Here is a 21088-nt window from a genome sequence, read left to right on the forward strand (position 1 = left end):
AAATATTATACAGAATGACAATTTCTATATTGATATGATAATATTTAAAACATTATAAAACCTCCTTTAGTTAATTCCACTCCATATTTTGTTCTAGAATTTGAGCATATTGGATCATTGGGAATATATTTTTGGGAAATGCAAATAATTTTACATATAATTGTATTAGCGAGAAGCTATCATATAAATCATACCTGCATAATGACACTTTGACTGAATGCATTTGCTAGTCAAATAAAATAAGTCAATTGAGTCTTTAAACTATCCAAACTGATTGACATCTTAAACATAGAATCAATTTGATTGAAAATCCTTTTCAGTGGTGAGGGAATCATTCATTCAATAAATATTTGCAAACCTGTTGTATGCTATACACCATTCTAGGCCCTGGATACAACGATGAACCAAAGTGTTACAGTTCCTGACCTCATAGAGTTATATTCTAGGGGCTGAGGAGAGGAGATAAAGTGTGTGTGTGTGTGTGTATGTGTGTGTGTGTTTTCAATATTATATGGTAGTAATGTATGTTTATGTCATATGGTAACGGTGCTATTGAGAGAAATAAGGAGAGAAGCAGGATAGGGAGTGAGTAGGTGTGGTTAAAGCAGGAAGATTGCCTTCTGATCATAAGATCTTGAAGGGTAAGTATTTTCAGGGTCAAGGAGCATCTGGGCATTTTATGGTTACTGTGGAAAGGGCAAAATAACCAGCACCAAAAAGGTAAATAATGAAAGTCGGTTGAAATTTTTTCAGGGTGGGAGGATGGAGATCTTCCCTGAATAGTCCAAATTCAGGGGCCCTCATTTAACTCCTGTCCTGGTGACATGGAAGTCATGTAAAAAGCAATCTCATCTGTGGAGCTACTGTGTTCCTTTGCGACTCCTGCCAGTGGTGGCCCAAAGGCTGGGGGAAGTGACTGTCTAATTATGTAGATGCATTTAGTAAATAAACAAAGAGGCTTTGCCCCAGCCCATGGGTGCCAAGGCTATTTATGAGAAAGCTCTTTTCATGAGGTCTCTTCGTGCTCTTGCTAGGAAACTATTCAGTGTGTCTCCAAGTATCTTTATACGTCGAAGCTTTCACCATATTAGCAAATGTATCTTTCTGAGCCTCAATGCGCTTGTCTGCACAAGCAAAACGGTGGGTTCCTGATCTGGAAGGTAAGGAGCTTAGAAGTCATGATTTCACTTAAATAAGTAAAAAAAGTCAAATGAACTGAAAGATCAACCTTCTTATCTGTCAGAGGAGTGATGTTACCACCACCCCTCAAATAAGAGAGACAGACAGGCAGGTACAGAGAATCGCAACTTACCAGAGCAGAAACCCACAAACAGAAAGCTCCCAGGAGCCAGTGGCAGGGTAGAGAAACTGAAACTGTAATTGCCAAGTTGGTGGAGGCTCAGGGCGGACAGGTCTGAGGGTTAAAAACTCCGGGGGATCCAGTCATAGGTGACTGATACCTCCAGGAGCTCCCCTAGGTCCTCACAGTGAATACCGGAGAAAAATTCTCTCATGCTATTAGCAGGAAGAGGGGAAAAGGAACCATTTTGAAATATGTCAGAGCATTCTGTTCTTCTTAACAAGGCCTGTCCTCAAGAGAAATTATTTTATCAGAGCCTAATCTGTTGGGGTTATGTCAGAACATAACTGACCTGGGGGAAGGGAAATATCCCACTTCATCCCCCTCTAGTCATCCTGTCCCATCTAAGAGGGGGGGAGGGTAAACTAAGAAGCATTGGTAAAGTTCACAGTCCAGAGGCACAGGCTGACTAAAAGATTGAAACCTAATCACAGGACTATAGAGAACAAATGACAAAAAAACTACACCTGGGTATGGTGTATTAAACTTTAGAAAATGAATGATAAAGACAGAATCTCGAAAAAAGCCAGAGAGGAAAAAATACTTTACCTATGGCAAATATAAGAATTACATCTAACTTCTCCTCAGAAACCATGAAAGCATTAAGTGAATAGAGTGACATATTTAAAGTGTTGAGAGAAAAAAACAAGACACCAACCTAGAATTCTGATCCTGGGAAATTATCCTTCCAAAGTGAAAGAGAAATAAAAACTTTCTCAGAAAAACATAAATAAAGAGAATTTGTTGTTAGTAGACTTGCCTTGCAAGGAATGTTAAAAAGAAGTTCTTCAGAAAGAATGATATATTCCTTGGATCTATATAAATAAAAGAATAGTATTGGAGAAAGAATAGCTAAAAGTAAAGTAATTTTTAAAAAATTCTTAGTTAATTTAATAAATATTGGTTTGTTCAAAATAATAATATCAATAATGTATTTGATTATGTGTGTTTATGTATAAATATGTGCTTATGTATGAACAACAGCAACAATAGAAGGGACTGGAGGGAGGGGTTAGGAATATTTTCTTATCATATGGTACTTGCCCTACATGTGAGACATTATAGTGTTATTTGAAAATGAATTTGAATTAGTTATAAATATATATTGCAAACTCTAGGACAACCACAAAAAAGTTAACAAAAAGAATTTTATGTTAACAAAAGAAAGAAAATGGAATCATATAAAATGCTCAATTAAATACACAAAAGACGGAAAAAGTATGGAAGGCAAAAATAGCAAAGAACAAAGGCAATGAATACAGAATTCAGTAGCAAATATGATAAATATTAATCAGCCTATAGAAATAATCACTTTAAACATCAGGGGTCTAAATACACCAATTAAAAGGCAAGATTGCCAGAGTGGATCAAAAAACAAGACCTAATTATATGTTGCCTATAAGGTACCCACTTTAAATATAAGTGCACATATAGAATAAAAGTAAAGGGAAAGAGAAAGATATACCATGCTAACACTAATCAAAAGAAAGTGGGAATAGCTATATTAATTACAAATGGAGCAGACTTCAAAGCAAGAAAAATTATCAGGGATAAAGAGGGGCATTACATAATGATAAAGGGGCTGATACTCTGAGAAGAAATAACAATCCTTACTATGTGCCTAACAACAGAGCGTCAAAATACATGAGGACAAAATTCATAAAACTACAAGGAGAAATAGATGAATGCACTGTTATAGTTGGAGATTTTAACACACCTCTATCATAAATGGACTAATTTAGCAAGCAGAAAATAAGTAAGGGCATAGTTGAAATCTATAGTGCCATCAATCAACTGGATATAATTGACACCTATAAACCACTTCATTCAATAACACTTGATTGCACATTCTTCTCAAACATACATGGAAACCAAGATTGACCACATTCTGGGCCAGAAAACACACCTTAACACATTGAAAAGAACAGAAATCATGCAGTGTCTGTTCTCAAACCACAATGAAATTAAACCAATTACAGAAAGATAGCTGGAAAAGATACTTGGAGATTAAACAATATACTTCCACATAACAATTGGTTCAAAGAAGAAATCTCAAGAAATTAGAACAAAATGAAAATAAAAATACAACTTATCAAAATGTGGGTGGGATGTAGCAAAAGCAGTGCTTAGAGGGAAATTTATAGCATTCAATGTGTATATCAGAAAAGAAGAAAGATCTAATATTAATCATCTAGGCTTCTACCTGAGAAAACTAGAAAAAGAAGAGTAAATTAAATCCAAAATAGGCAGGAGAAAAGAAACAAAAGCTAGAGCAGAAATCAATAAAGTTAAAAACAGGAAATCAATAGAGAAAATCAATGAAATTAAAAGCTGATTCTTTGAAAATATCAATACAATTGATAAGCTTCTAGATAAGTTAATTAAGAAAAAAAGAGAGAGAAAATACAAAATACTAATATTAGAAATGAAAGAGGGAACATCACTATAGATACCATTCATATCAAAATGATAATAAAGGAATATTATGAACAGTTCTACACCCACAAATTTGACAGTCTAGATGAAATGAACCAATTCCTTGAAAGACACATCTGCCAAAATTCACACAAGAAGAAATAGACAATCTGAATAGTCCTGTATCTATTAAAGAAATAAAATCAATAATTAATATCTCTATAAAACAGAAAGCACCAGGCCCGTTTGGGTTTGCTTGTGAATTCTACCAAACATTTAGGAAAGAAATTATACCAATTCTCTGCAATCTCTTCCAGAAGTTAGAAGCAAACTGACTACTTATGACTAATTCTATAAAACCAGCATTACTCTAATACCAAAACCAGAAAAAGACATTACAAGTAAAGAAAACTATAGATCAATATCTCTCATGAACATAGACATATAAATCCTCAAAAATATATTGGCAAATCAAATCCAATAGTATTCAAAAAGAATTGTACATGACCAAGTGGGATTTATCCCAGTTACGCGAAGCTGGTTCAACATTTGAAAATCAATTAATCAACCCACTACATCAACAAGCTAAAGAAGAAAAATCACATGATCATATCAATAGATGCAGAAAAATCATCTGACAAAATCCAATACCCATTCATAAGAATTCTCAGAAAACTAGGAATAAAGGGGAATTTCCTCAGCTTGATAAAAAACATCTACAAAAAACTATGGCTAACATAGTATTTAATGATGCGAAACTCAAAGCTGTCCCATTTAGATCAGGAAGAAGATAAGAATGCCACCTTACACCACTGCTTTTCAACATTGTACTGGAACTCCTGGCTAATGCAATAAAATAAGAAAAGGAAATATGAGGTATACAGACAGGAAGGAAGAAATAAAAAGAAGAAATAAAACTCTCTTTTTTCACAGATTACATGGCTGTCTATTTTTAAAAATCCAAAAGAATTAAATTTAAAAAAAACAACTCCTGGAATTAATAAGCAATTTTAGTAAGGTTTTAAGATACAAGTTTAATACATAAAAGTCAATCACTTTCCTACTTACCACCAATGAAAAGTGGAATTTGAAATTAAAAACGCATTACCATTTATATTAGCACTAAAGAAATTAAATACTTAAGTATAAATATGATAAAATATGTACAAGATTTCTACAAAGAAAACTAGGAAACTCTGATGAAAAATTTAAAAATCTAAATAAAGGGAGAGATATTCCATGTTCCCAGACAGGAAGATTCAATATTGTAAAGATATCAGTTCATCCCAACATGATCTATAGATGCAATGCTTAATTTTTTTTTATATTGATAAACTGATCCTAAAGTTTATATGGAGACAAGAGACTCAGAATAACCAACTCAATTCTGAGGAAGAATGAAGTCAGAGAACTCACACTCCCCAAGTGCACAATACTTCCAGTAATAAATAGGGTGTGGTATTAGCAAAGAATAGACAGATAGACCAGTGGAACATAACAGAGAGCTCAGAAATTGACCCACATCACTATAGTCAGCTGATCTCTAACAAAGAATCAAAATAAATATAATCAAGCAAAGATAGCCTTTTTGACAAATGGTAGTGGAGCAACAGAACATTCACATGCAAAAAAGTAAATATAGGAATGGACCTTACATCTTTCACAAAAATTCACTTGAAAAAAAATCATGGACCTAAATGTAAAATGCAAAACTATAAAATTCCTAGAAGATAACGTTGGATAAAACCTAGATGACTTTGGGTATGGCTTTTTTAAATACAAAAGGCACAATGCATGAAATAAATAATTGATATGCTATACTTCATTAAAATTAAAAAAACTCTGTGAACAAATTTATAAAGAGAATGAGAAGGCAAACTAAAGACTGGGAGAAAATGTTTGCAACAGACACATCTGATAAATGACTGTTATCCAAAATATAATAAGAACTCTTAAAACTTAATGATAAGAAAATGAACAACCTGAATAAAAAATGGGCAAAAGACTTGAACAGGCTGGGCGCGGTGGCTCACGCCTGTAATCCTAGCACTCTGGGAGGCCAAGGCAGGTAGATCGTTCTGAGCTCAGGAGTTCGAGACCAGCCTGAGCAAGAGCGAGACCCTGTCTCTACTAAAAATAGAAAGAAATTGGCCAAACAACTAAAAATAGAAAAAAAAAAAATCGCCGGGCATGGTGGTGCGTGCCTGTAGTCCCAGCTACCTGGGAGGCTGACGCAGGAGGATTGCTTGAGCCCAGGAGTTTGAGGTTGCTGTGAGCTAGGCTGACGCCACAGCACTTGCCCCAGGCAAGAGAGGGGGACCTTTTTTCCAAAAAAAAAAAAAAAAAGACTTGAACAGGCTGGGCGCGGTGGCTCACGCCTGTAATCCTAGCACTCTGGGAGGCCAAGGCAGGTAGATCGTTCTGAGCTCAGGAGTTCGAGACCAGCCTGAGCAAGAGCGAGACCCTGTCTCTACTAAAAATAGAAAGAAATTGGCCAAACAACTAAAAATAGAAAAAAAAAAAATCGCCGGGCATGGTGGTGCGTGCCTGTAGTCCCAGCTACCTGGGAGGCTGACGCAGGAGGATTGCTTGAGCCCAGGAGTTTGAGGTTGCTGTGAGCTAGGCTGACGCCACAGCACTTGACCCAGGCAAGAGAGTGAGACTCTGTCTCAAAAAAAAAAAAAAAAAAGACTTGAACAAACTGTCACCAAGGAAGATGTGGAGATGGCAAGTAATCATACAAAAAAATGTTCAGCATCATATGTCATTGAGAATTGCAAATTAAAACAATAATAAGATACCACTATGTATCTATAGGAATGGCCAAAATCCAAAGCACTGGCGACACCAAAAAGTGCTGAGGATATGAAGCAAGAAGAACTCTCATTAATTGTTGGTTGGAATGCAAGGTGATATAACCACTTTGGAAGATGGTTTGGCAGTTTCTTACAAAACTAATCATATTATTACCATGAAATCCAGAGATAGTGCTCTTTGATATTTACCCAATCAATGAAACCTTATGTCCACATAAAAACCTGCATATGCCTATTTATAGCAGTTTCATTTATAATTGCCAAAACCTGGAAACAACCAAGACGTCCTTCATTAGGACATACACTAGGAATGGATAAACTGTGGTATCCAGAGAATGGAAAAATAGTCCAGTGCTAAAAAATTAAGCTATCATGCTATGAAAATACATAGAGGAAACTTAAATAGATATTACTAAATGAAGGAAGCCAGTCTGAAAAGTCTACGTACAATATAATTCAAACCATATGACATTCCAGAAAAGAAAATCTATGGGGACATTAAAAATATTGGTGATTGCCAAGAGTTAGGAGACAGGGAAGGACACATAGGTGAAGAACAGAAAATTTTTAAGGCAGTAAAACTATTTTCTATGATATTACAATGATGGATACATGTCACTATACATTTGTTAAAATTCACAAGATATACAACACCAAGAGTGAACCCTAATGTAAACTATGAACTTTGAATAATAACAATATGTCAATGTAGTTTCATAGATTATAACAAATGTACCACCGTGGTGTGGGATGTTGATAATGGGGGAGGTTTTGCAGGGGTGGGGAACGGGGATATATGAAATCTCTCCGTACTTCCTGTTCAATTTTTCTCTGAACCTAAAACTTTTCTAAAAAAACAAACTTTATTAATTCAGAAAATAATGTACTGTTGCTGAGTTGTCTAACATTTCGATGAAAGAAAAGAGGTTAATAAATTATTCAGTTTTTCAGAATTTTTAAAATACACATATATATTGCCATAAAGCATAAAACCATAAAATATAGAGGTAATGAAACATATAATTAATTTTCAAATGGATTTTTACAGTTAGGTTTGCAATATATATAATAAAAAACAATAGGAAATTGTTAGTTTCTTAAAAAAATGCAATCTTCATACTATAAACCAAGTGACTTAAGATCATAGTAGCAATTGACACAACATGGAAACAGGAGATGAGGTTTGTAAATGTTGCCAACACATTGAGCAGTGTTTAAAAGAAATTCAAGCTCACATTTAAGACAAGGTTTGCGATTTAAAGTTGAAAACGGTTTATTATTTTTTATTCTGTAGTTTACACTCAGTGGAATCAGGTAGTATATGATAAGTTGCTTTTACTTTATTTTTAAGGTTTCTAACTGTTCTGAGCTGAGGAGCTGTGTATGAAACCAGAAGCCATCTTGAAAGCCAAGAAATGTTTTTCCATTCAAAGGAAAACAGCATAAATGGTAAACAATTATTGACAATTCGTACTGGGGGTTTTAAGCAGTTTTTTTTTTTCTATCTGCTTTCTTATTTTTTCTTACTATACAGTCACTTACAAGATTATAGCTCTGTTATTTTCTTTTAGGATAGGGCTAGTTGCCTGATGACATAAAAGTATAAAGTGCTGAGGTGACGGAATCAGAGCAAATGTCAACCTTAGCTATACGTATTCATATCGATAGGCCAGTGCACAAACCATTTTCTCTTCTTTCTTCACATATCATAATCTAGAAGGATATAGAAAATGCTTAGATTCGTTGATTTATTCATTTACTCTATGATTGCTGATTTTTTTTTATTTCGGCATATTACAGAGGTACAAATGTTTGGGTTACATATATTGCCGTTGCCCCACCCGAGTCAGAGCTTCAAGCGTGTCCATTCCCCAGACAGTGCTCACCGCACCCATTAGGTGTGTGTATACCCACCCCTCCACCCCTCTCCCATCTGCCTGACACCTGATGAATGTTATTACTATATGTGCACTTAAGTGTTGATCAGTTAATACCAATTTGATGGTGAGTACATGTAGTGCTTGTTTTTTCATTTCTGTGATACTTCACTTTGTAGAATGGGCTCCAGCTCTATCCAGGATAACACAAGAGGTGCTATATTGCCATTGCTTTTTGTGGCTGAGTAGAACTCCATGGTATACATATAGCACATTTTATTAATCCACTCATGTATTGATGGACACTTGGGTTGTTTCCACATCGTTGCAATTGTGAATTGTGCTGCTATAAACATTCTACTGAGCATCATATTATGTGCAAGGTGCTATTCTGGGACATAAGCAAAAGAAAAATCACTTTGACCTCATGGAGGTTACTTGGAAGAGATGGACATTAGTCAAATAATCATGTAGAATGATAAGGGCTAGGGCAAGGTAATATGTAAAAGTACATAATAAACACTTGGCTTAGGGAAGTCATAGCAATACTGTCCCTAAGATAGTGAAAATTAAGCTGAAGTCAAAGATTCAGTAGAAGTTAACTGTTGGAAGAGGGTAGGAAAGAATATTCCAAGCATAAAATACCTAGTTAAACATGTTAGCATAGACAGGGTTTAATATGAGTTTATTATCAACATATAACAGTAAATAACAGAATAATTGTTTATATAAATGCTACAACTGACTTTTCATGAAATATGTATTTCAAACTCCAAATTATTAAACTGCCTCTGTTAGGGAGATGAAATCATGAATGGGTCTTTTTTCTTTTTTCTTTTTCTAAATATAGTGAAAATACTTTCATATAACAGACATATTTTACAAAAAACAAATAAAATAGTTGAATTATATCTATTGGGTTTCACCAAATAGCTGTATTCTTATTTCATTATTAAAAATAAGTTTAGCATTCAACACTTTATTTTTAATCAATGCAAACTTACTTTTCTCAGAAATACTACACTCTTTAAAAGGTCCCATTTATACTATGTCATTCTTGGCACAGAGGACAGCCTTATAAGGGAAAAGGGTGCTGCAGCCTCAGAGGGACCTCTGGACCAGTCAGAATGCTCATTGTCAGTCCAATTATCCCCTGATAATTGGCCTGCCTGTGGGAATAATAGTGCAGGATGACTTAACTCAGTGAGGACATATTCACAGCATCCTACACATTGCATTCTAAACTTCTTAACTTTTCCTTAAATAAGAGAAGAATCTGATTCTAGCTGTTAGCATGCTTTATTTGCTCAACATTTAACTTCCTGTGAACACTGAAGAAACACTCTGCTGAGACCCAGGGAGTACTCTTTGTTTGTACTAAACCTTGCAGTGTTGGTGACAAATCTTACATAATGTCCAGCTTTCTTATTTTGTCTGTATACAACATTGTCCAAAAGACAAGCCTCCCTTCTTGGACTCTGTGAAATTTACTTATAGGATAATACCCTTAGAATGGAGTCACTTGGCTTGTTAATGCTCACCAGCATTTCAACACTTCTAGATGGCTGGCTGATGTCCAAATGAGTCTAGGGAATGGCCAAGGAGAGGAATAGTGATGGAATTTTTCAGAGGGATAGGGTGTTTGCTTTTGTGTGTTTCTAGAAATAATTAGGTTGAATTAGATTAATGCTTATGGTATAGTTCTTTCAAGTTTACAATTTAAGATTCAAATTTCCTCATTTTTATATGTCTAGTATTCCTGAAAACTTGTTAGCAAGATAAGGATATTTGTACTCTTTAGATCTCTTTTTTTTTAGTTGCGTAAATTCATTTGTTTAATAAATAGTTCACACACTGGCCAGAAACCAAGTGGACAAACTGTACTCACTAACCCTTTAATACTTGGCTCCTTTGTATAATGACCCAGCCCATTATTAGATAATGAAAGAGTGTATGAGAAAGTGGGAGATTATTTATGATGGAAACAAAATGAAACTAATGGGACAAGATTTGAAAGCTGTGATGCATGAAAGGTACTATGCAGGCAGCTCTGGCACCATGACAAACAGAGATAAAGGCTCAGTGGGAAGCAACAGTGTGAACATGACTATGAAGAAGAAAGAATGGATTTCCTGAATGAATCCTTGCCATCTGGTGTTTGTTTAATACACAATGAAGGTCAAATGGCTACTGATCCTTTTTTCTATAGTCCAGTGACTACAAGAATGAGAGGAATCAATGAGTTTATCGATATGTCTGGAAATGACTCACCATATGATCTGATTGAGTCAATAAAACTCAAGTAACTTGTCATTACTCTTTCAAATGTGGTTTGTATCTAGGACTACAATTCTATATTTTTTTAGCTGGATCAAATGTGACAGGTACTTTTTTCCAGATTAATGTCATGATGCGTTTAATTTTATGTGTATATGTACGATTAATATGAACGGTCAGGAGGAAGGTCTCCTCATAAAGCTGAATGTTTCTCCCATCTTCAGATAGATTTGTTAATCACTTGTTTCTGTTGAATGGTGGTGCATTAAAGAAATCTATTTTTTCCACTGTGCCTTTTCTATGCGTGAGATTGATTACAAACCTATTTTATGTAGTTATTCCTGGGGGACATATTAACTATTGGTGAAATATGCTTATTAAGTATTATATGTAAACAGCATACGCTTTGGGGAAGTCATATGTAAATGGAACATATTATTTTACATAACATTCTCTTTCCTACAGGTTGTTCCAATAACGTACTTCCACAATATGATCCTGGAACTCTTACCCTCTGCTGCTGAAGTTGCAGGGTTTTCTGTCGCGCTCTTTTCTAAAGACTAAAATAAAAGATACTTTTCTCACATTAATATTTCTCAGCTGCCATAAAAACAGGGATAGGAGAAGCCAAAAATAGAGGAGCCAGCTGTGGGAGGCTGCTTTTTTTTTTTTTTTTCAGGACAACTTGGAAAAGTCTTTCAAATTCATTTCATAAAGAGTGTGTTAACGCAAATACTGTTTCACGTGCCTGTATTCTATAGTTTAGAAGCCCTTATACACTCAGCTGTGACACAGTGAATATTATCTAACTGTTGTAGAGGTAGCAGAATTATTAAATTTGTCTCTGTGGTAAATCCATTTAGTGTTCTTTATCTCTTCCTTTTTGGAAAAGACTCTCTTTACTAAAGCTAGCTAATTAAAATAGGAGTGGGGTGATTATGAAAAAAAAATCATCTTCTTCCTCAAGTAGACCCAATGTGCGCTTTATTCTAGGTGCCACACATTTTGTTGGTGTTTTGACTTTTTTCCCCCTTGAGTATCAAGTATTACATGTTCCTCTGACTATGTAAAGAAAAAAATAAATAAATAACCTTTCGTTCCAGTGTGTAGAGGCACCATGTTTATTATAGGCCTCTTTCTTTTTCCTATTCATTTTTTCTTTATGTAACTGAGATAATAATGTAAATACAATTTTATAACTTTGCTATTTTTGCTTAACATTTTATCCAAGTATTTTTTTGCTCATGAGGGCTTTTCTGATCTACTCTTTCACCCAGGTGGAATGGCTGCTCCATCTTTTGTGTTCCCACTGTATTATGAGACTATATTCTAACATTCTAACATAGTACCTTTAGTATGGTATTTTTAATTTTCCATTCACCAATTGTAAAACCTTAGAAAGCAAGAATTTACATTTTATATGTATTTTGCAACATGAAAATAAGAATCTAAGATTAAACCTATAGACAACAGTAGATATTTGCCTGACAATTAGAATTGTCCATTGACTGGGGATATTAGGACACAGGGTTGATACAATAGAAATGTGGTAAAAGTATTTTCTGTACTTGGTATAAATTTGAATTATACAACCTAGAAGGGCCTTTAAACCTCAAGATACTAATATTCTGTTTGGTTGACAGATTAACTGCTTAATGGCTAGGCATGCCTAGTCCTAAAGTGTAATGTCAGTGAAGTTGTACAGTTCATTACTGGATATAAAATAACATTAGCTTTTTTGGCTAACTGGCCATTATTCAAAGGGCCATATACATTTGCTGGGCCTCAAAGGTTTGTTGGTAGTGAGTGCCATCTAGGTAGGTTTGCAGGCCTTCTATGGAGGTTGACAGACCATCGATGTAGGTTGATGGAGCTGTGGATGCTCTGCTTATACTTTGAGGTAACTTAGAAGATAACTGGATTCAATTGGGGCTTGCAAAATCCCAAGTATAGAAATGACTTTCAGGTTAATTGCCATGGATTTTATCAAGGTGAAAGGTGCAATAGAAATGTCAAAATGTGATTACTGTTATTATATTTTCTGTTATCAACCGATAGCTTTACTTCTTATGACTCATGTATTCAAAAGTTGGCATAAAACTAAGAAGCAGTTCTATATTCAAACTTTGAATAAAGAAAGAGTAAATTTGGGATTTATTCAGCATAAATAGACTTCATCATATATAATTTTTGTCAGATCCATGAATTTTAACTGTATGGCTATTTTGCCTGCTGTTCTTTTTTGAAACAAAAAATATGTGGGTACATATTGTTTTAACAGATGAATGTTGGGATTATGCAAATAACCAGTAATTTCAACTATAGGAAATCTATTATGTCTCTACTGTGCTTGCTTGTCATTTTTTAGGATTTGATTCATTAGATAAAAATGTGGTCCTTCATCTATTTCTCATGTCTCTTTTCCTTTGGATAGTAAAGAATGACATTAAAGAAAAAAATTACTCCCCAAAGAAATAACTTGATTTCAAACCATCTTAGCAAAAAAATTGCCTGAATTATTGGATTGTAGAAATTCTCTGTGACCTACAAATGGCATAATCTTTTTTTAGTCATATTTACTGAAGATACTTCCTTCTCAGAGTTACCTTCCCATCTCCTTCCACTGCTCTTGATACCTAGTGTAAACTAAGAAGAATATTTCTTGGTCTTAAATACAGTACGGAGTTCATACTTTTCCATAAAAACCAATTATAAGGGAAAGATAGCTGATTTCAATTTCTGAGATTAAATTTTATTAAGTATGATATCTGTTTCCTTAAGCCCTCCCTGAAGATATTTATGTCTGGAGCTTATGAGTTGTTAGTATTTTAACATTGAAAAGTCAGAAAGGTTATCAATTCCATTTTAGAATACCCAAACCTATGCCTCCCCATGGAAATATTTTATTTAAGATTACATTTTCTCAAAACGTTTCAATACAAAATAATCAGGAATATATTCTGTAGATTATTTTATTTATGTATGTATTTATTTATTATTTTGCCCTTAGACTAGGCCCAAAAGCTCAAAGTTTGATGTTTTGCATCCTGAAGGAAATTATCTATTCAATCTAACTCATTAAGGGGTTGCTGATAGACTGCAGGAATAGCTGATTAGAACAACTGTGGTGAATACTAGACCTGTATGCGTGGAGAAATCTAAGTATCAACCCAGGATTTTACACTGACAAAATAAGAACTCTCTGACTCACCTGGAAATTGTAAGGCTCACTTACTTTGGCAACTAAGAAGTCTTAATCCATTTCTTTTACATATTTTTTTTTTTTTAGGTCTCAGAAATGGATAGGAAACTCAGTGGTTTGGAGGAGAATTTAAATACCTTAGGCCTTTAAGAAAATTCCATTGAAATTTACACAACCAAAGTAAAACCAAATCTTTATTTTGAAAATGTCTATTTTCCAAATGAGATTTGGTATATTTTAAATAGTATTTAACTTTTAAATTCTTATAAAAACAGGCTTTCAAAGTAAACTATTCATAGTTCAAATGTCGTGTCTCTGTGTGTACATGTGTTACTGTATTTTACGACATCCTCCCAGAAAATAAACTGAGACCTTGGTGAGTAATCTCTCTCTCCTGAAAATCATTTGGCTCAGCTTTTGGGCAGAATCTCCAAAGGACTTTGTTAAAAGGAATAGTAAATCTCATTTTAAGCTGAGATTGAAACAAAGAATATTTTTATCTGGAAAAATATACTTATATAATATTTCATTTATATTTCATATATATCAGTATCTAAAAGACTGTGTTCTTTATGTGCCTAATGTTTTCCCAACTAGGGTCCAACTAATGGGCAAGCAACAAAACAATCAGATGGAAATTCTGACAGCACAAAGGACTTGAGCAGGAAGATGGCCAGAGAGGATCAAATAATTAACCCCAAGAAGTCGGGATCAGCGCCTTTATTGGGGGATTAGAGAGATAAAATAAGGTCATTTCTCTTGTATGGAAGAAGACAGAGGGGTTAAGAACTGAGAAACATGGACAGGGAAAAGAGGAAGAAAGGGCATGGTACTATTCTTCATTTCCTGCTATGTGACAAAGGTCAAAATAATGGACTTTCTGAACTTTGAAGAGGCGATCTGTCGTTATTGAGATTAAGTTCCCAAAGTCGCATTCACTGGACTTCCTAAAAGTAGCAATGTACGTTTTAGAGTGAACTTCTAAAGCACAAGGGTCCCTGACTCCATGCCGAAAGTTTTCCAGCTGAACGAAGCATTAGAGAGCTCCTCTGTTAATACATTAGAGCAAAACTATATTAAGAAATATGGCCTATTTGCTGACAAATTTTAAGGCTTTTATCTCTCAAAATGGATGTCAAAAGATGATCATTCCACACAAAAATATAACACTTGCATATTCTAAGCCAATTATAGCAATAATTTCTATTCAAAAATATCTACAAAACTTAAATGTAGAGAGTAGGATAAGAGTTTTTTCTATTCACTATAACTGCTTTACTCACAATGCCATAGGTATTATTTTTTTGGTCACAACTTTAGGGAGTACAAGCATTTTTTTATAATAAATACCTTAGTTTCTCCAAAATTTCAAATAGGCATGGAATCCAAGTCAGAATGATATATTAAGGAGAGTAGTCTATTTGATTTAAAGACCAATTCTCCTTTTATCCTGACCATTGTTTCACTTGATCTTTAAAGGCTTGTTTGAATCTTAATAAAATCTAGCCATGGAGAAACTTGCTAATTTTCTGAGCGCTCACATGGTGGTTTGGTTGTTTTATTGTTTAATTCTGTAATTAATTTCCTTATAATGAAGGAAACATCTATCTATATCTATCAATAACATTTTCTACTTCATGATGCTGACTGAGGTTTGTAGTTTCTAATTTGAATTAAAAGAAATCGACGAGGACATATGATATGCAGTGACAACTGTAAATGTTTATATGGTTTATTTGGGGGGAATAGTTTTTATAAATACTAACACATTATGCTGTCTATATTTCTTTACTGCTTTTTCCATATCATAGCACTATTAACTCAGAACCTAAGGATTAGCTAACTGTGCTTGTAAGAAAAATTTCAAAAAATCTTTGGAAATCCACAAAATTAAAGAAAGTATTTTCTCTCATCAAATTGGAATGGAAAACAAGCTGAGAAATTGTACACGTCTTTGAATTCCAGTGACATCGACAGTTACAAATCAGGTTTCTTCCCTGCCTTGTTTGGGATGTATGCAAACTGAGTTAATATAGTTCATCATTTTTCACTCAGGGAAATTTTATGACTTCATTTTTAGAAATGAACTCAAATGCAATTCTCCCTTGATTGAGTGACTAAGACAGTGACTTTACCATGGTATATTGTGGAGGAGAAAAAAATATCGATGAGTCACTGAAAGTTTTGATGAAAGCACAGATTATATTCCATTTTGTGATTCATTTGTGACTTTTCTTTCTCTTTGCTTACTTGAAACGTTTCATTTCTCCTCACTCAAAGCAAGGAGAGCAGGGGCCGAAGGGACTATGAATTTCTTTCTTCACTGTAAAAAACCCAAGGAGTTAAGGGCCCTATAAGGGAGGTTTCTCCTAAGTGGGTGACGTTATAGAATTCTCTAGTTCTTCTTTTTTTAACTAATGAAGCTAAGGTAATTATCAAGTTTCAACTCTGACTTTTTTACAAAGATGTATAGGAGATTGATTGTGGTAAAATCAGAGCACTGATTCTCTGCTTCTACTAATATTCTTGAGGTAATTATTGAGCTTGTTTCTGTGCACAGACCCAGCCTCCATCTTCTCATGGAACTATGATAGCCTCCCTGCCTCACTGGCAACTCAGGCTGGCTAGTGTTTAGGATAAGCAGTGGTCTGTGGGTGAGTACATGGTGATGGTGGTGAACAATTTACAATAATATTATTCAGATCAATGAACATTTTTCTGCTATTTGGACATTTTCTTGCCATAGTTTGAAAATGTATTGTCTACCCCAAAGTAAATGGTCTAATTCTTTTTTTCCAATAAAGTCTGACCTATTAGTAAATGATACATAAAATGCAGTTTTTCTGTTTAGAGAAACAAGAGCTTTAGCAACTAGGGCAGGCATATTTTTTGGTTTTATGTCACATGGCATGATTATAAGATGAAAATATTTAAGAATGTCTGAGGGGAAATGTACTTGGCAAGCACTAAGATTCTTCTGAAAATTGTGAAGCTGTCTTTTGCATTACAGATAATATAAACAGGAAGAAGATAAAATTGCCCCTGCTTAGTTGTCAGATCATGCTAACAATTACAAAGCATGCTAACCTGAGAAAACCAAATATGTGCTTTAAAAGTCATAATTTCTTTATTCAATCCTTCAACAAATATCCTGAATATCTTCTCTGTTTTATGTTAATAATATATTATTCTGTAATAGGCACTAAAAAGCAGATAGGCAAAGTTAATGGTATTCTTTGAGGTCAGGTATGTTCTCAAGAAATACAAATAATTAAGGAAAAATGTAATTTTAAAGAGTGAGCTTAATTTATGTTTGCTATGTAATAGTGTTTCTTATAATCATTGCTTATAACTTACAAAATCTCACCAAATATCAAAGTTTTGAGTGGCATAGAAAGTAGCTTCTATTATAGTAATAGATACAGAAATATGCAAATTAACTAAACCCAACTGTCTGCTAATTGGCCAACAGATCTCTCATTTAAGCAACAGGGAGCTATTCCACAAGTATCTGGAAATCAAATGGGTGACTGTGTAGGTGTAAATGCGTCTCTAAATTAATTTTCCAATAATAGACAATCTCTAACAAACAGAAACTTGGAAAAATAAACAAGCATAAGGGCAGAAAGATATTTTGTGTGTGATTTTAATAAGTACGACTTTTTTTGTGTTTAGATGCTGTGGAATTTCATCAACCACACAAAACATAACAAAAGTAAACTTTGACTAAGGTTTCCTACACACAATGAGCATTTGGTGTCACTACAAATAATTCATTCTCTTCTTAACCATTAACCACACTGTTATGGGGCAAAATATCTACTGTATATTTTATTAAAAAGCAATTCTATTTTTTTCCAAAGTCATTATCAATTCCAAGAGTATGTCATATGTTCATTCACATATGTTTCCCTATAGTTTTGTGCTCATACGCACGTACATGTATATTCATTTTTCTAAAGTTCTATTAGAATAACACAAGATTTCCATCAAGAGTATGTAAAGAAATTATTAGAACACATTAACATAAATAAGAATAAGTAATATTTTGATTTTCCCATGCTAATATCTGCCCTGTATTCATAGACTCATAGAGCTGTAAGGGTTATTAGAGATGAGTTAATAAAATCTTTTGAAGTTATAGATAAGAAAATTGCAACTAAGCAACCTGGTTACTGCTACTGTTATATAATTAGCTATATCTACATTTTTTAAAAAAACTATGGTGTTCTTTTATCTCTATATGGCATATAAAACATTCAAATAGAATCAGAAACAAATTCCTGACGCTAACATCCTACGTTGTTTCCAATATGGTATGTTACTAAAACACTGGAAAGAGTCGACAAAGCCATAGACATCTCTCAATTTTCTTCCAAATTTTTCCATCTCTAAAGTTTTATCCTCCAAGGTATTATAGATTTATAAGAATCAATAAAGTGTAAATCATATGTCCTCATGGCTTAATTATGTCATATTAAACAATGAAATTTTACTTAAAAATACATGATAATATTTTAAGATACAAAGAAAGCAGCAATCACAGATTATAGATATGAAAATGTAAATTTTCTCTTTGTACTGAATTCTATGTAAAGCTCTTACACTTTTCATGTTTTAATCCACAGAGCAGAACCCAGAGAGAGTATCAAAATAGCACTATAAATGTGAATTGTTGAACTTGAGATGGTAGCAAAAAAATAAAGACCATTTTACTAGGGTTAGAATTGTTTAAGAATTTCCTCTCTCTTCTCCCTTATTCATAATTTTGACCACCTCTTTATGAGAAGTTTTTGTGTTGATGAATGTAGTTATTCTAACTTCTTATACAGACTGTGCTTTAGAGATTACAATAATGCTGTTGCAGATATTAACGTTACTGATGTTCATTTCATTAATATATATTCAGCCACTTATAAGTGCAATGAGATACCAATATAATGCATACACACAGTAGGAAATGTGGGCCTTGGTTAAATATCATGGTAAAATTCTATTCCTTTAGGTCAACTATAGACATATACCTGGTATGTTAAAATGCTTGTAACAATAGTTAATGGCTATTGGTGCTTGTATCATACAGAACTTTGAAAGCATCAAGTGATTTTTAAATGACACTTGCATTGTGACAAGTGGACTAAAGAACGTATTTACTTTCAAATTGCTTAAATATCAAGGGCAAACTGGTTGGCAGATGACACAACAGATGTTAATTCCAGTTCTCTCTTCTCCCTTCCAACCCAGAAATTTCACAGCAATTGGAGCTCTGAGGGTGCTGGAATAGTTCAATCAATAGTTATCTCCTATCTTTAGCAGTTAGACATGAATTATTTCTTATAATAGAAGTAGCTCTTTCAATAAGAATTTTAAGAAAATGAACATTTATTCAAATATATATTAGAAATTATTTTTTTGTTTTGTTGGGGAGGGCGAGGATCCCATAGATTTTGATTCTGCTTAATATATTGGCTTATGTATAAAATATTGGCACTTTAAATGGTATTCTTAGGTTAAATCTTAAAACATAGTCTCTTTGCTTACACAAATACCTTTAAAAGAGGGTAATTAGTGACCAGTGGCTAAGAAGACCTCTGTCTTGAGAGGTTATGCCTAAGCCTCTTGAAGATTCTCCATGTAAACAAGTCAGTTGGCATCACTCATTATCCCTCCTTTGTTTACTTGGAAAAAGGTTTAAACTATTTAATGAGAGGATTACCCATACTTCAACTCTATTGAAAAAGATTAATTGATATTTTCCTGTTGGAGGCTTCACCACTTGCATTTGGCTTCCACTCTCCTATTGTTATTGATGCTGTGATCAACAGAGCAAAGTTGCTTAAAGGTTATCCAAATTTCACAGATTAACATTATTCAAACTAATTATGGTTTTTCTTTGACTCATAGATGTTGACTTTCAAGGACTGTTAACTTGTTCGAAGAGACTATGTTTTAAACTTTGTTTGTCTGAATAGAAAATTTTATGACTAAAATCTGGATATTTTGGACAATTTTGCTAACTATATTATAGATGAAGTAGAGCACCTACTCAAAATGGAATGTTAAAACATAGAGCCAAATTTCCGTGAAAACCTAAAAATAATGGCTTCTTCCATCCTAATATATTTAGAAAATTTTGAAACATAATTTCAATATCTAACCATCTTCATGGGAACACAATATAAAAAACAAGGCCCCCACCATTTGAAATACAATTCTGTGATAGAAATCTTTACAAAATTTTCCCCCAAAAATGTGCGTATTATGGACATATGGCTGCATATTTGGATAACACCATTTGCATTTTTCAAACTTGCATTTTTTTTAAGCACTAGCTTGGCTTTTGCTGTCAGAATGGCAAACTGCTAGTGTATTCATCTAAAATTCCTGGTTTAACTCTTTGTCACTTTAACATTTTATGTAATGCTAATATGTTCACCTTTTCTTAAAAAAGTAACCTAATATGTTGGAGGCATTAAAATAAGAAAGACTTTTCAAACCATAAAATTTAATAATAGGAGGAGTCACATCATAGTGTGAAAAAAAGGATAGTGTCAAAATCTGATCTTAGAAAAAAATGCTTTTGAAAATTACTGGGAGAAAAAAATAGCGTGTTAAAATGATTTTACTTCAGATTAATTCCCTGGAAGGATTTGTGGTTTTTATAGTTTTCTAGGGTTATTTTGTAAAAGCAGTTTTAGTTCCTGAACATTTAAACATAACAAACTGGAATGTAGAACATTCAAAAAATGATGATGTGAAAATAAAGATAACAACAACCCTGACATTAGTAACTTATGGAGATTGTACTTTCAAGGGAAGTGAAATTTCATTTGCTGCATGCTTTCTAGCACACATCCTTAAGTTTCTTTATAATATATTTTCTCTGTTAAAAATGAGGCATATTGTGCACATGGACTTGCCACGGTATTTTAAGACATGCTTATTCCAATACCCTCTATCGTCCAAAAAAGCAATCTTATTTAAGGGAATCAAGTACCCACTTATGGTTAAATAATTTACCTGTCTCACATAATTTATACATATCAAAAATTATGTTATCCAAATAACATCTTAATTTACAGACTAAATTTCATATGAATTATTCCTTCAAATTGACATTACCAATAATTTTTTTTTATTT

The 21088-nt window shown here is 33.6% G+C and overlaps 1 pseudogene; it reads left to right on the plus strand.

Annotated features, from left to right (window-relative positions):
- LOC105813233 overlaps positions 1 to 11269 on the plus strand; it is a 12487-nt pseudogene extending 1218 nt beyond the window's left edge.
- The last annotated feature ends 9819 nt before the right edge of the window (positions 11270 to 21088 follow it).

Source organism: Propithecus coquereli, unplaced genomic scaffold (assembly GCF_000956105.1).
Source record: "Propithecus coquereli isolate 6110/MARCELLA unplaced genomic scaffold, Pcoq_1.0 Scaffold273, whole genome shotgun sequence".
Taxonomy (NCBI): domain Eukaryota; kingdom Metazoa; phylum Chordata; class Mammalia; order Primates; family Indriidae; genus Propithecus; species Propithecus coquereli.